Source organism: Ovis canadensis, chromosome 18 (assembly GCF_042477335.2).
Source record: "Ovis canadensis isolate MfBH-ARS-UI-01 breed Bighorn chromosome 18, ARS-UI_OviCan_v2, whole genome shotgun sequence".
NCBI classification, from domain to species: domain Eukaryota; kingdom Metazoa; phylum Chordata; class Mammalia; order Artiodactyla; family Bovidae; genus Ovis; species Ovis canadensis.
In genome coordinates, this window is record NC_091262.1 from 65,719,286 (window position 1) to 65,734,725 (window position 15,440).

The window sequence follows — 15,440 nt, forward strand, 5'->3', positions numbered from 1 at the left end:
ATTTCAAAGGTTAGAAAACTCACATACACACACAAACCTGAAAAAAATATCCTTTAAACATCAATACAAAAATCTATGGCTTTCTTATAGTCCAGTAATAACCTAGAGTGTAAAAATGTAGATACACATCTCTTTTTTTCTCCTACAGAATAAAATAGATATACACTGCCATTTTCAAATGCTCAAAAAAGTTAAAAGTTACGTCTTTACATCAGATGAGCTGGAAACTCAAAGGGAGGACCTGAGACCGATATAACTGTTCCTTTTAAACGGTCTGATTTTGATGGAGCATGAAAAAATGACAGAGGTAGTATTTGCTGAAGCAAATGGCGGTAGCTTCAAAGATTCAGTTGTCCTAGAACCACTGCTGCATTTCTAAGTTTGATGTAGACTGTTATGGCTATTGGAGAACAAAAGCATTCCTAAATCTCAACAAAAGAATCTATAACCAATTTTTTTTTCACAGATAAAAGTACAGAATTAATACTTACAGAAATATAAAGAATGAAGATTTCTGAAGTTTAAATTATTTATTGATTAGATATATGCACATATTTTCATTCTTATATCTTTAAATAAGGCTAGACACCCTTAAATATTTAGAATATAAATAATAATTGTTTATGGATATTATATGATTTTATGAAGAATTATTTCCATTGCAGCCTTAGACCAAAGTTTTAAGTCCATAAGGTAGAATTTTGCTCAATAATAATGCCTCTTTTAGTTTTAGTAATTCATTATTTTAATGTATTCTAAAATGTATCCACATTAACATGATTTCTGGCCTACAGAATTATGAATTTATAGGGAGCTTTCCATTGTTTACAGTGCTCAAAACAGCTTGATAGTATCTATGATGTACAGAACAGCATTTAAGTTATTCAAAAATTTTAGACCAAATTCTAATATGTTGTCAGTAGAACCATCCTACACTGAATGCGTTGCATGAAGAATTGAACACTAGCATAAATTTCTCTTCATTCTACATCTTGTCTTTCAATTGTATTATATCTTTATGGATGAGTCACTTTGCTGTGAGCCTGAAATATCACAACATTGTTGATCAGTTACACTCCAATATAAAATAAAGGTTTTTTTTAAAGACATTCATATATGTGTCAGTATGGCATGCTGAAATACTTTTATTGTTTTTAAGCAAATTACTACTCCTCTGCTATAATGAGGGCTTCTCTGGTGGGTCAGAAGGTAAAGAATCTGCCTGCAATGTGGGAGACCTGGGTTCTAACCCAGGGTTAGGAAAATCCCCTGGAGGAGGGCATGGCAACCCATTCCAGTATTCTTGCCTGGAGTATCCCCATGAACAGAGGAACCTGCTGGGCTACAGTCCATGGGGTCGCAAAGAGTCAAACATGCCTGAGTAACTAAGCACAGCACACTGCTATAATGAAAAATGATACAATCAAAATAGTCCCATATGTAATCCATATTTTATTATAGAGGCTATATTTTTAAAGGTATCTAGTGCCCTAATTCTTTTTATCCTCCTGAAGATAACCTTCATTAAAAGTTATTTCTTTCCTTGAACAGGTAAATGGCATATTTATAAGTTGACAATATGAAAGCTTGTAGTAGGATACCTAATGGAGCATAGCAAAACACAAATGAAACAATTTGACTGCCTGATAACCATTTCAAGCTATGCTAGTTTCAAGGCAATTATAGCAGTTAGAACATATCCGACTATTCAAACATTAACTGTATTTCTGTTAGGGCAAATCTATAACCATTACGTGATTAAAGTAATCTCCAATACTATGAAACATTTCCCATTACTTCATATGGCATGCAGCTAACTGGCGAAGAAAAACTATCATATACTGAGAAATTTTTCTCTAAATTTGATCAGAGTAATTCTTGTGGGTAGTCTCAGGAATCCAGTTCAACTGCCTGAATACATTAATTTCATCAGAAAATCAAAGAGAGTAGCAGAAAATAATCTCTAGAGATAAGGAATTTCTTCACTGTGAGCTTTTCTTCATTGTGTAAAAACCCAATGAATAATTTTACATAAGTGTAATCACAGGGTTTGCATGTATGTACTGAAAAACTCTAGAGCAGTTACACTGCTATTTTAAAAGTATTACAAAGTGTATTGATAATACCACAACATCTACTTTGGTTCTTGGGTTAGTGACAATGTACTTAATTTTCTTTTTCAAAAAGATAGGCTGATGTCTATACTGTGCAGTAATAGAATTATCAAGCAAATACTTCTATAACATTCTAATATATTAGTTATACAATACATTGCTTTAAGTTCCTAACATTTTCCAGGGATTCATCTAGGCACTAGGAAAATATGGTGACCGAATTACAGGCCCTATTTGTAAAGTTTCTATATTATATAGAAATGCAACAGAAAATAAACTTTTCACTGCTTTATATGAATTGACACTATGTACAAGTAACATGAAAAGCAGTTAAAATAAGATGAAGAGGAGCTGGTGCTAATTTAGCTAGGGGGATCCAGAAAGGTATGATATCTTTTCTGAGGGGTATTTGAGATGAGGAGTGAATATGGGGGAAAAGTGACCACATAGATATCTAGAGAAAAGATCTCATAAAGAAAGGAAAGTAACTGTATAGGGCATGATATGGTAATAAAGCTGACCTATCAATGAACATTAAAGTGGATGCTGGAATAGATCACTCAGGTTCTACCCTCCCAGGACAAAAACATTCCCTACACTGCTGAAAAGTTTGATTATACTTATATCTATGTATTTGTGTCTTTATCTGTATATCATAAAGCTAGATCAAAGCTCTAACAAGGTAGTGGAGCTAGGGAGATGCTGCTGCTGCTGCTGCTAAGTCGCTTCAGTCGTGTCCGACTTTTCGCGACCCCATGGACTGAAGCCCACCAGGCTCCTCAGTCCATAGGATTTTCCAGGCAAGAGTACTGGAGTGGGGTGCCATTGCCTTCTCCAGAGCTAGGGAGGGAGGAGAGCAAAAGCCAGAATCTTACGATTACATTGAGAATTCTGACAGAAGAGTTTAAAAAAAAATTAAGAAGCAATTAGAATGATAGGTGCAGTGGTGTGCTGGTAAATGTTTAACAACGGACTTGCCAAAGGGCAGAGGGGAGTGACTTTATAGTGTGCATCAGTTCCTGTAGTGTCAGCCCTCCCACTATGGCTTATCTCAGCCTATCAAAGCAGAGTCCCTGGAGGCAGAGTTGGGAAAAGACGTGCAGTAGAATGCTGTAGAGCATTTTCACCATACATGTGTAATAGACCTAAATACCCTCAAGAGCATAGTATTAGTAAAATGTGTAAAATAATTAAGACTAATAGGTTTTGAGTTTTCACTGTTTTAATATAATTTATTCAGTTCAGTTCAATCGCTCAGTCGTGTCTGACTCTTTGCAACTCCATGGATTGCAGCATGGACATCCCGCACGGCTTCCCTGTCTATCACCAACTCCTGGAGCTTGTTCAAACTTATGTCCATTGAGTCAGTGATGCCATCCAGCCATCTCATCCTCTGTCATCCCCTTTCCTCCCATCTTCAATCTTTCCTAGCATCAGGGTCTTTTCCAATGAGTCAGTTCTACATGAGGTGGCCAAAGTATTTGAGTTTCAGCTTCAGCATCAGTTCCTTCCAATTATCAGTCCTCGCATCATTTATTGTATTTATATAATTTCTTTTTTATAAACAGCTCACAAAATGCATGAAAATTTAAAGATTAGCTCCAATGAGCCAGTTCAAGCCAGAAAGTACACCAATGGGCAGGATACATGTAAATTATAGGGACAGGTTGAATCTCTAGAAAACAGATACTGAGGTAAAAGTTAGGAGTTCAAAAGGTTTGGGGTGATTAATATTTTTGAAAGAAAAAGTGGAGGAAGCAGGGTTTTGCAAGAGGGGCTGTCTGATAGGTATGGTCCTGACACAGTCACAGCCAGCCCATTAGTGAGCAAAGATTTCCTGTTACTGGAGTCCCATATGGGGAAAATTGGCTTAGCTGCATACCGCTGCCTCTCTTGTTGACCAGGGATCATTTAAGAAGGCCATGGCTGAGAAAGAGCTAACAGTGGGACGCTGTTAGCCACTTTCCCTACTACTGGAATAGCCTTTCTTTTGTACCCCTTCATCAGAGGGGTATATTTGCCACCTTTACCATGAGGTAGGAATGACCAATCATGATACATTATGCTCTGTAACTGAATGAGATAAAAACAGAAGTGACTATTGGGAGTAATGAGATGTAAGTCATTGGCAGCCTTCATCAATGGTTTTCAACCTGATTTGAGAAAGACTAGAAGGTGAAGAATGGAGACTTTGAGCACATGTGTTTCTTTCAAGTATGAAAATGTATATATTCAAGCTGACTTATGTGTCAAACTGAGAAACGGATTCGTAGTAGAGACATAGTAAGCCTAGAAATGTTCCAAAACATTTGAAAATTCACAAAAGCAATTTAATGGGAAAGTGTCTTCGAGAAGAAAGATTATTTAGTTGCAACAATTTCCCTAGATTATTTAAAGAAATAGATGCATCAGTAAATAGTTCTTGGTTTTCATTATATACATCTTTTGAAGAAAATCAGGAATAAAGAGCTAGTGGGTTTTGTCCAAAAATGACAATAGGTCTAGACTGGAAACCATGGGAAAATGACATTTCCTCATAGTGTCACTTTTTGGGGTCAGAAATTCTTTGATTGAATTTGGCAATTGAATGACCTTTGTATTGAACAGATACTTCTACTCCAGTAGCCCTTTAGTGGTAAAAATATTTTTAGTGAAAGAAAAAGGGTTTTATTGGAAACTCTTACACGTGTTCTGTCATTAAACTAACAAGTATGGCTGGCAAATGCTAAAACCTGTTACTTACTTAACTGATGCTAAGCTAAGCTGTGCCTGGCTCCCAGTGTTGACAAGATCTTGGTGAATGCATGTTGGTAAAATTATACTAAAACACTAAGAAAAGAAGAGGAATTTCTATGCATCTATATCTTCTTCCTTTAGAACTGACCTGCATTTGTCCCTCAAGCAGGTCAAGTTTGCCTCTGCATTTGCTGTGGCCACTGCTACCCAGGATGTCCCACACTAGAACTTCACCATGACTGCCTCCTGCTCATTCAGCTATCAGCTTACATTTTACCTGCTCAATAAGCCTGATATAGATTACCCAGATGAACTAGCCTTCTCCTCCTCCCCAGTCAAGCTCTAGTACTTTTTTTTCCTCCCCTGGCACTTACGAGCTTCTGAAATTATCTAGTGTAGTATTTTTTTTTTTCCTGGCACTTACGAGCTTCTGAAATTATCTAGTGCATTCTTTCATTCTTCACTATCCAAATGAAAACAATGACTTTCTCCTGTCATTCACTAGTCTATGAATGTTGCTCCCAGCAAGTAGAACAGAGTGGGACACATCAGAGAACCTAAAGAAAAAGGTTTTGAATGAATGGCAACTATTTAATACTTTATAGTGTAAAGCTATTAACATTTGCTGATGTTTAAATTTTATAAGCAGCCCATTTTTCTCATTGCCAAGGAAGGGATATCATTTTAATTTCTCTATTGGCTTACCCTCTGCACCTGCTACATTGTCATCATTTTCTCATCTTCTATTACTCTTCAAAACACAGTAACCAGGCTTAAACTATCAACAACCTCAAGCACATCTGAAAATAATCAACAATAACCTCTAATTTAAAAGCTGAAAAAAATTGAAAGCAGTTTTAAGTTATATTTTTTATTGAATTGCACTTTTGGTGCTTGTCTTGCCTTACTCACCCTACCTTAAGTTAACACCATAGGTCTTTCTTCTCTTGACATTTCTCCACTGGCTTCTGGATGTTTCTTGATCAGATTTCCCTTCCAACAACTTTATTAAATGCAGGTCTTTATCCGAAATTGATTACCCCTCTGCCCACTGTTGGACTTCCCTGGTGACTCACATGATAAAGAATCTGCCTGCAACGCAGGAGACCCGAATTTGATCCCTAGGTCAGGAAGATCCCCTGGAGAAGGGAAAGGCTACCCACTCTAGTATTCATGCCTGGAAAATTCCATGGACAGAGGAGCCTGGTAGGCTACAGTCCATGAATCACAAAGAGTCGGGACACCACTGAGCGACTGACTAACAGTTTCACTTTTTGCTACTGTGAGCTGTTGGTGTTAGTCCAGTCCATTTTCTTCTTTTCCCTTCCATTCTAGCTTCTCTATTATCCTGTTCCCTATTCCCCCTGCATTATATTTTCCTAAACTCTTTCAGTAGTCACTAAGCTGGCCTCCCTGAGACAGGTTTGCCTCTATTCTCTACAAAGTTGTCAGAAGAATCTTGCTGAAATAATAGTCATACTCTAGCTTGAAACTTTAAAATGGTTTTCTTAACCAGTTAATACATCAAGAAACATGAAAGATTTTGCTCTTCATCCTCAGCATGTAGTTCACAGAGGGCATTCCAGAAATGTGTAAAGAAGAAAGAGAAGGAAGAACAATCCTTCAGACAATACCAAATACTATGAATAATAAAATTTCTTTTCTTCTTGAGATAAGAAATTGGAAAAAGAGCTTTAAACAAAAAGTTACAACCCTGGTATTTTCAACTAGTGGTTAAAACCTTGCAAAATACAAAAAGTTGAGAAAAGTGGACTTTATGAGTTTAATGAAATTAAATAATTAATATATGTATATATTTATGTACGTGCATATGTACATTACACATCTACTCAAAGCAGGAAATAGCAAAAGCATCAATAATTTATCCTTTTATTTCTCTTCCATACTGTATTCATAGAAACCAGAATCAGTGAAAAGAAAAGAAATAGAAGAGTTGTTAGGCAAGGGTGGCAGAGTTCTAGAGGGGAAAACTGGGATCAAGGGGGAATTTGTCATTTTAAATAGAAGAGAAAGGAGCATATATTATTGCTATTGGTAAGGTTCCATTAGAAATGGAGCAAGTGAAGGAGGATAAGAGATAATCTTACACATACCTATGATATTTAACATAGACATATTCCTAGATGTTTTTAGATGCATTGAGATCCTTGCCTATCAATAATCAGTAATCCTTAGGAAGACAGCAAAAAGATATGTTTTACTTGTCAGTATGTATAATCTTTTAAAATTATCATGCTTAATATTTTAGGTCTTTAGTATTTCCTGAATAGATAATGAGTTATAAATATTAACCCATTATATTCATTTGAAAATGAATATAGCTTGTATATTCCAGTGCAAGCCAGTATGAGAAAATGATTTTTTTGTATAGCAATTTCCTAAAAAAACAAAACAAAACAAAACAAAAATAACAAAAAAACGCAATATGGCCTTCTTTTACATTCTTAGTTGTCCAAAGGTAAATTTTAAAAATCCCTTTTAACTTTAGGGTTAACTTCTCATTTTCTGTGGATTTTAAATGTTTTAGAAGCTTTTATATATAAAATAGTTTCATTACATTGTTTTCTTGAGTGCCTTAAGCAAGAGTGATATTAAAAAAATATAATATTAGTAAAAATGGCTTATTTATGATACTAGACATTTATTTATAATAAATGTAAATAAAATAAAAATTTATACTTCTGAACATGTAACAAATAATATGTCAATATATTTCCATGGACTTCCTCGTGGTAATTTTTATATCTGAATATATGAAGGCAAATAACTTGGATTCAGAAAATCCAAAATCCAAATAATTATGTCTCATTCCTAAACAAAATACAATTTCATATCAAGAAATAAAGTTGTTTGTTGTCTCTGAACTTTGAGGAGTAGAGCCTCTTTATAGTTCTTCACAAGACCTACAGCTGGATTAGAATAATATCAGTGGTGTCTACTCTGTACCTCTCATCTGCAGCTGAACACAAGAAAAAAAAAAGCATTGTGACACAAATGATAGTGTTTGCATGTCTGGTTTTTTGTGAACTTGAACTATTATGGTCTATTGAGGTGTCTTTCTGTGTATTTAAGCTAAAAATATCAAATTGTTTCTTAAACTACTTAAATAAAAGGCCACTGAGCTCAAATTGTGTATTATAATCCTTTCTTTCCCTAAAACTGCAACAATATTACAATGGAACAAATATGATAATTATTGCTATTGCATGTAGAGCTAGAGTTGCATTTTATAAGAAATAATAAAAAGTCAATGATATTTACTATGACTTTGCCATATGACTTGAGCTAATGAGCATATTATCCAGAAGTATACATGGCTTTCCTTGTGGCTCAATTGGTAAAGAATCCACCGGCAATGTGGGAGACCTGAGTTTGATTGCTGGGCTGGGAAGATCCCCTGGAGATGGAACAGCTACTCACTCTAGTGTTCTGGCCTGGAGAACTCCATGGACTCCATGGGGTTGCAAAGAGTTTTACGTGACTGAGCGACTTTCATTCACTCACTCGAGTCATATTAAATGTGTGATTTGAATGATAAATATATTCTAGTTTATTTTTAAAAGAAAGATTACAAACTGTACTTCAATGACTATTTGTCTTTATAATTGTACAAGTTTTAGAGACATAATGTATAATGGGTATGGTTTAAAATTTATGAAATAAGGAGAAACTAAATCTAAAATTCCTTTTTTAACCATTTATTTATTTTTAATTGAAGGATAATTGCTTTACAGTATTATGTTGGTTTCTGTCAAACACCAACATGTATCAGCCATAGATATACATGTGTCCCCTCCCTCCTGAACCTCCTTCCCACCTCCCTCCCCATCCCACCCCTCTAGGTTGTTACACAGACCTGGTTTGAGTTCCTTGAGTCATACAGCAAATTCCCATTTGTGGATTAAAAGAAGCAGTCTATGATAATTCTCATCACTCAGATTAACACAGTGCTTTACAGAAGGGCATGCTGTGAAGGAAGAATATATAATTTGGAAAAGATTTTTGAATCTTATAATATTTTCTAAGATATAAGTTTTGCAAAGATATTCACATAATCAAAACTTCAGAAACTGTAGCTTCACAAAAATCTTGTGAGCTAGTGGTAATGGACAGAAAGTGCAATAGGAAGGCCATTTAATGCAAATTCTGAATTTCCCTTGATCCATGGATGAAACATATGAAACAGGCAATGGATTCAGATGGACCTGAGTTTGCATTCTGGATATTCCATTGACCAGCTGTGTAACATGGGACAGTAGCATGGATCACTTTATCTGACATCTGCTAAGTTTTCTTTTTTTTTTTAAATTTTATTGGAGTATAGCTGATTTACAATGCTGTATTAATTTTAAGTGTATAGTAAATGTTTTAGCTATACATATATTCATTCTTTTTTAGATACTTTTCTCATATAGATTATCACAGAATATTGTGTTGAGTTCCCAGTACTATACAGTAGGTCTTTATAGGTTACCTATCTTATATATAGTACTGTGTGTATGTTAATCCTAAACTCCTGATTTATTATTCCTCCAGACATTTCCCCTTTGGTAGCCACATGTTTGTTTTCAAAATCTGTATGTCTGCTTCTGCTTTGTAAAAATTCATTTCTGTCACCTTTAAAATTAGATTCCACATGTGAATGATATCATATGATATTTGCCTTTATCTGAATTTCTTCAAGTAGTGTGATAATCTCTAGGTCTATCCATTTGCTTCAAATGGCATTGTTTAATACTTTTTATGGCTGAATAATAGTCCATTGTAGTATACGTACCATATCTTCTTTATTCATTCCTCTGTTGATAGCATTTAGTTTGTTTCCATGTCTAAGGATTGTTAAGCAGTGTTGCAAAGAACACTGAGAGGCATGTATCTTTTTTATTTTACTTTACTTTACTTTTTATTTTATTTTTTACTTTATAATATTGTATTGGTTTTCCCATACATCAACATGAATCCACCATGGGTATACAAGTGTTCCCCATCCTGAACCCCCTTCCTTCCCCATACCATTTCTCTGGGTCATCCCAGTGCACCAGCCCCAAGCATCCTGTATCCTACATGGAACCTGGACTGGCGATTCGTTTCACATATGATATTATACATGTTTCAGTGCCATTCTCCCAAATCATCCCACCCTCTCCCTCTCCCACAGAGTCCAAAAGACTGTTCTATACATCTGTGTCTCTTTTGCTGTCTCACATACAGGGTTATCATTACCGTCTTTCTAAATTCCATATATATGTGTTAGTACACTGTATTGATGTTTTTCACACAGAAATCCCTTGCATGTCTCTTTTAAATTATGTTTTTCTCCAGATATATGCCCAGGAGTGGGATTGCTAGATCATTTGATACTTCTATTTTAGTTTTTTAGAGAACCTCCTTACTGTTCTCCATAGTGGCTACATCATTGTGCATTCCCACCAACAGTGTAGGAGGGTTCCCTTTTCTCCACACCCTGTCCAGCGTTTATTGTTTGTAAACATTTTGATGATAGCCATTCTGATCGGTGTGTGATGATACCTCATTGTAATTTTGATTTGCATTTCTCCAATAATTAGTGCCTTTCATGTGCCTTTTGGCCATTGCATAACTTCTTTGGAGAAATATCTATTTTGACCTTCTAAGTGTTGTTATCTAAAAATGAACCACATGAAAATTCAATGAGTAGTGCAGGTAAATGACTTAGCATTGTTCTAGCACATGAAGAATATTCTAAGAAAACTGGCTTTTTAAAGACATTTTAAAAAATTGATAATAGATGTATTGGATATGGTATGGAGAATGTAATACACTTTTAATTCAATATTATAGTTTTTTATTTTTAACTTATTTTATATTTGAATGATTACTGAACATGGTTTCAGCTCTCCAAATTTATTCTATTAATTTCCTACTTCATCTCTTCCATACATTACATTTTAACTGCTTTGTTAAAAAAGACAATTTTTAAATTGTTGAGTATTTATATTTGCTGCATACTCTGCCAAGCTGTGGTGGTTGTTAGGCAGCCAACATAGGTATTTAAAGAAAGTAGGGCTAACCCTTAACTAGATAGATGAGGCTATTTATAAAGCTGCCAGGATTCATTTACCAAGCTAGTATATAGCTAGTATGAATGCAATATCTCTTGTTATTCTCACTTAAAATGTAGCTTTTAAATAATAAAAACTAGAAAAATAAAAATTTTATGCAAGTGTAGCTTCTCAAATTTTACAAATAGGCCCAAGAATCAAGGAGTGCTGTCTATCAAAAAAAAAAAAAAAAAAACCACACATTTCAAGGTGATAATATTTTAGTTCAATATAAGATTTATTTTTAGGACATCAGAGGTTTGTTTTTTTTTTCGTTTCAGGTTGTATGTCATGATATTATGGCAATACATCATTAGAAATGATCAGAAATGATTCACCTATTTTCTTTCATATTAAAGCAAAACTTTGCTTGTTTTAAAAATGAAGAATCTGTAATTTAGACGTAAAGTCACATTTCCAAAGTCAAACAGAAAATGGTCTACTAGAATTTGAAAATAATTCTCATTCCAAAGCTTTCATTTCTGTCTACATTGCTATAGAGCCTCTGCAAGCCAATGAACCAAATGTTATATTATTACTTAATATTGAGATTTTCTTATTTTAATATAGAAATCTCATAATTAATTTTATTCACCAGTATAGTAAAATAATTTAATAAAATCATCATACTTTGATCTTGAAAAAATATTCTGGATAGTTCAAATCCAAGGCTCACAAGTATAATTATTTGTAACTCTACTTATGCTGTGTAGGTATAATTATTTGTTATTCTTTGAAAAAACTTTTAAAATAAAGTGATAAAACTTTCTTCTTATAGATTTGAAGAAATGTGATATCCAGAGGTGAAAGTGAAAGTCTCTCAGACTTGTCTGACTCTTTGGCCCCCATGGACTGTATAGTCCCCATTATAGTCCATGAAATTCTCCAGGCCAGGATACTGGAGTGGGTAGCCTTTTCCTTCTCCAGGGGATCTTCCCAACCCAGGGTTCAAACCCAGGTCTCCCTCAGTGCAGGCGGATTCTTTACCAGCTGAGCCAGAGGTGAAGAGATTTGTTACAGGTCAAATAAAAAGCCATGGCAGTCAGAAGTAGAGTCTGTTCTTACTAGGCCATTTTCCTCCAGCAGATTTAGATGCATTGTGGGAGAGAGAGAGGGAGGGAGGAAGGGAAGCAGGGATGGGGAGAGAGATTGAGAAAAATTAAAAGGAAACTTTGTAAAATCAGAGTAGAGTCAAAAAAAATAATGGTCTTTATATGCCAGCAAATTTGGAAAACTCAGCAGTGGCCACAAGACTGGAAAAGGGTCAGTTTTCATTCCAATCCTAAAGAAAGGCAATGCCAAAGAATGCTCAAACTACCGCACAATTGTACTCATCTCACATGCTAGTAAAGTCATGCTCAAAATTCTCCAGGCCAGGCTTCAACAATACATGAATCATGAAATTCCTGATGTTTAAGCTGGTTTTAGAAAAGGCAGAGGAACCAGAGATCAAATTGCCAACATCCGCTGGATCATAGAAAAAGCAAGAGAGTTCCAGAAAAACATCTATTTCTGCTTTATTGACTATGCCAAAGCCTTTGACTGTGTGGATCACAATAAACTGTGGAAAATTCTGAAAGAGATGGGAATACCAGACCACCTGACCTGCCTCTTGAGAAATCTGTATGCAGGTCAAGAAGCAACAGTTAGAACTGGACATGGAACAACAGACTGGTTCCAAATAGGAAAAGGAGTACGCCAAGGCTGTATATTGTCACCCTGCTTATTTAACTTCTATGCAGAGTACATCATGAGAAATGCTGGACTGGAAGAAACACAAGCTGGAATCAAGATTGCCGGGAGAAATATCAATAAGCTCAGATATGCAGATGACACCACCCTTATGGCAGAAAGTGAAGAGCAGCTAAAAAGCCTCTTGATGAAAGTGAAAGAGGAGAGTGAAAAAGTTGGCCTAAAGCTCAACATTCAGAAAACTAAGATCATGGCATCCGGTTCCATCACTTCATGGGAAATAGATGGGGAAACAGTGTCAGACTTTATTTTGGGGGGCTCCAAAATCACTGCAGATGGTGACTGCAGCCATGAAATTAAAAGACCGCTTGCTCCTTGGAAGAAAAGTTAAGACCAACCTAGATAGGATATTCAAAAGCAGAGACATTACTTTGCTGACTAAAGTCTGTCTAGTCAAGGCTATGGTTTTTCCTGTGGTCATGTATGGATGTGAGAGTTGGACTGTGAAGAAGGCTGAGTGCTGAAGAATTGATGCTTTTGAACTGTGGTGCTGGAGAAGACTCTTGAGAGTCTTTTGGACTGCAAGGAGGTCCAACCAGTCCATTCTGCAGGAGATCAACCCTGGGATTTCTTTGGAAGAAATGATGCTAAAGCTGAATCTCCAGTACTTTGGCCACCTCATGTGAAGAGTTGACTCATTGGAAAAGACTCTGATGCTGGGAGGGATTGGGGGCAGGAGGATAAGGGGACGACCCAGGATGAGATGGCTGGATGGCACACTGATTCGATGGACGTGAGTCTGAGTGAACTCCAGGAGTTGGTGATGGACAGGGAGGCCTGGCGTGCTGGAATTCATGGGGTCGCAAGAGTCGGACACGACTGAGCGACAGAACTGAACTGAACATTACTAAAAGCTGATATGTTTCTAGGATAATCTTTAATGCAAAAAGAAGAAAAAAGACATTTAAAACACAAATAGAAAAGTAAGTTACATTACCACACCAGAACCATATCATGTTAAAGAGAGAAAGGATGATTGTATGAGAAAATCATGCAGGACTTTGAGACAATGAGGCCTATTTGAAGTCCCATGCTCAAGAAGGGAATCTAGTTCTAAAGTCTTTTACAGGGAAGAAAAAAAAAAAAAAACTGACTCAAGCCAAAACATAGGTGCTCTGATACCAAATAGACAAATAAGCATGACAGGCTAGAGTATTCTGAAATCTAGATGATAACTAGCTTTCCTAGTTTGGGAACATGGAGTTAATTCATAGTGATTTATTTAACTAATACAGAAGCAGAAGATATTAAGAAGAGGTGGCAAGAATACACAGAACTATACAAAAAAGATCTTCATGATCCAGATAACCACAATGGTGTGATCACTCACCTAGAGACAGACATCCTTGGATATGAAGTCAAGTGGACCTTTGGAAGCATCACTACAAACAAAGCTAGTGGAGGTGATGGAATTCCAGTTGAGCTATTTCAAATTCTGAAAGATGATGCTGTGAAAGTGCTGCACTCAATAGACCAGCAAATGTGGAAAACTCAGCAGTGGCCACAGGACTGGAAAAGATCAGTTTTCATTCCAATCCCAAAGAAAGGCAACGCCAAAGAAGGCTCAGACTACTGCCTGTTGCACTCATCTCACATGGTAGCAAAATAATGCTCAAAATTTTCCAAGCCAAATTTCAACAGTATGTGAGCCATGAACTTCCAGATGTTCAAGCTGGATTTAGAAAAGGCAGAGGAACCAGAGATCAAATTGGCAACATACGTTGGATCATCGGAAAAGCAAGAGAGTTCCAGAAAAACATCTACTCCAGCTTCATTGATTATACCAAAGCCTCTGACTGTGTAGATCACAACAAACTGTGGAAAATTCTTCAAGACATGGGAATACCAGACCACCTAACCTGCCTACTGAGAAATCTGTATGCAGGTTGAGAAGCAACAGCTAGAACTGGACATAGAACAGACTGGTTCCAAACCAGGAAAGGAGTACGTCAAGGCTGTTTATATTGTCACCCTGCTTATTTAACTTATATACAGAGTACATTATGTGAAAGGCTGGGCTGGATGAAGCAGAAGCTGGAAACAAGACTGCCAGGAAAAATTTCAATAACCTCAAATATGCAGATGATACCACCCTTATGGCAGAAAGTATAGAGTAACTAAAAAGCCTCTTGATGACTGTGAAAGAGGAGAGTGAAAAAGTTGGCTTAAAACTCAACATTCAAAAATTAATATCATGGCATCCAGTCCCATCACTCCATGGCAAATAGCTGGAGAAACAACAGAAACAGTGACAGACTTTATATTCTTGGGCTCCAAAAGTACTGTGGATGGTGACGGAAGCCATGAAATTAAAAGATGCTTGCTCCTTGGAAGAAACTGAAAGTGAAAGTCGCTCAGTTGTGTTCAACTCTTTGCAACCCCTGGGCCGTATAGTCCATGGGATTTTCCAGGCCAGAATACTGGTGTGGGTGGCCTTTATCTTCTCCAGGGGATCTTCCCAACCAGAGATTGAACTCAGGTCTCCTGCACTGCAGGCAGATTCTTTACCAGCTGAGCCATGAGAGAAGCCCTGTAAGAAAAGCTATGACCAAACTAGAAAGCATATTAAGAAGCAGGGACATTACTTTGCCGACAAAGGTCCATCTAGTCAAAGCTATGGTTTTTCTAGTAGTCACGTATGGATGTGAGAGTTGGACTATAAAGAAAGCTGAGCATTGAAGAATTGATGCTCTTGAACTGTGGTGTTGAAGAAGACTCTTTGAGAGTCCCTTGGACT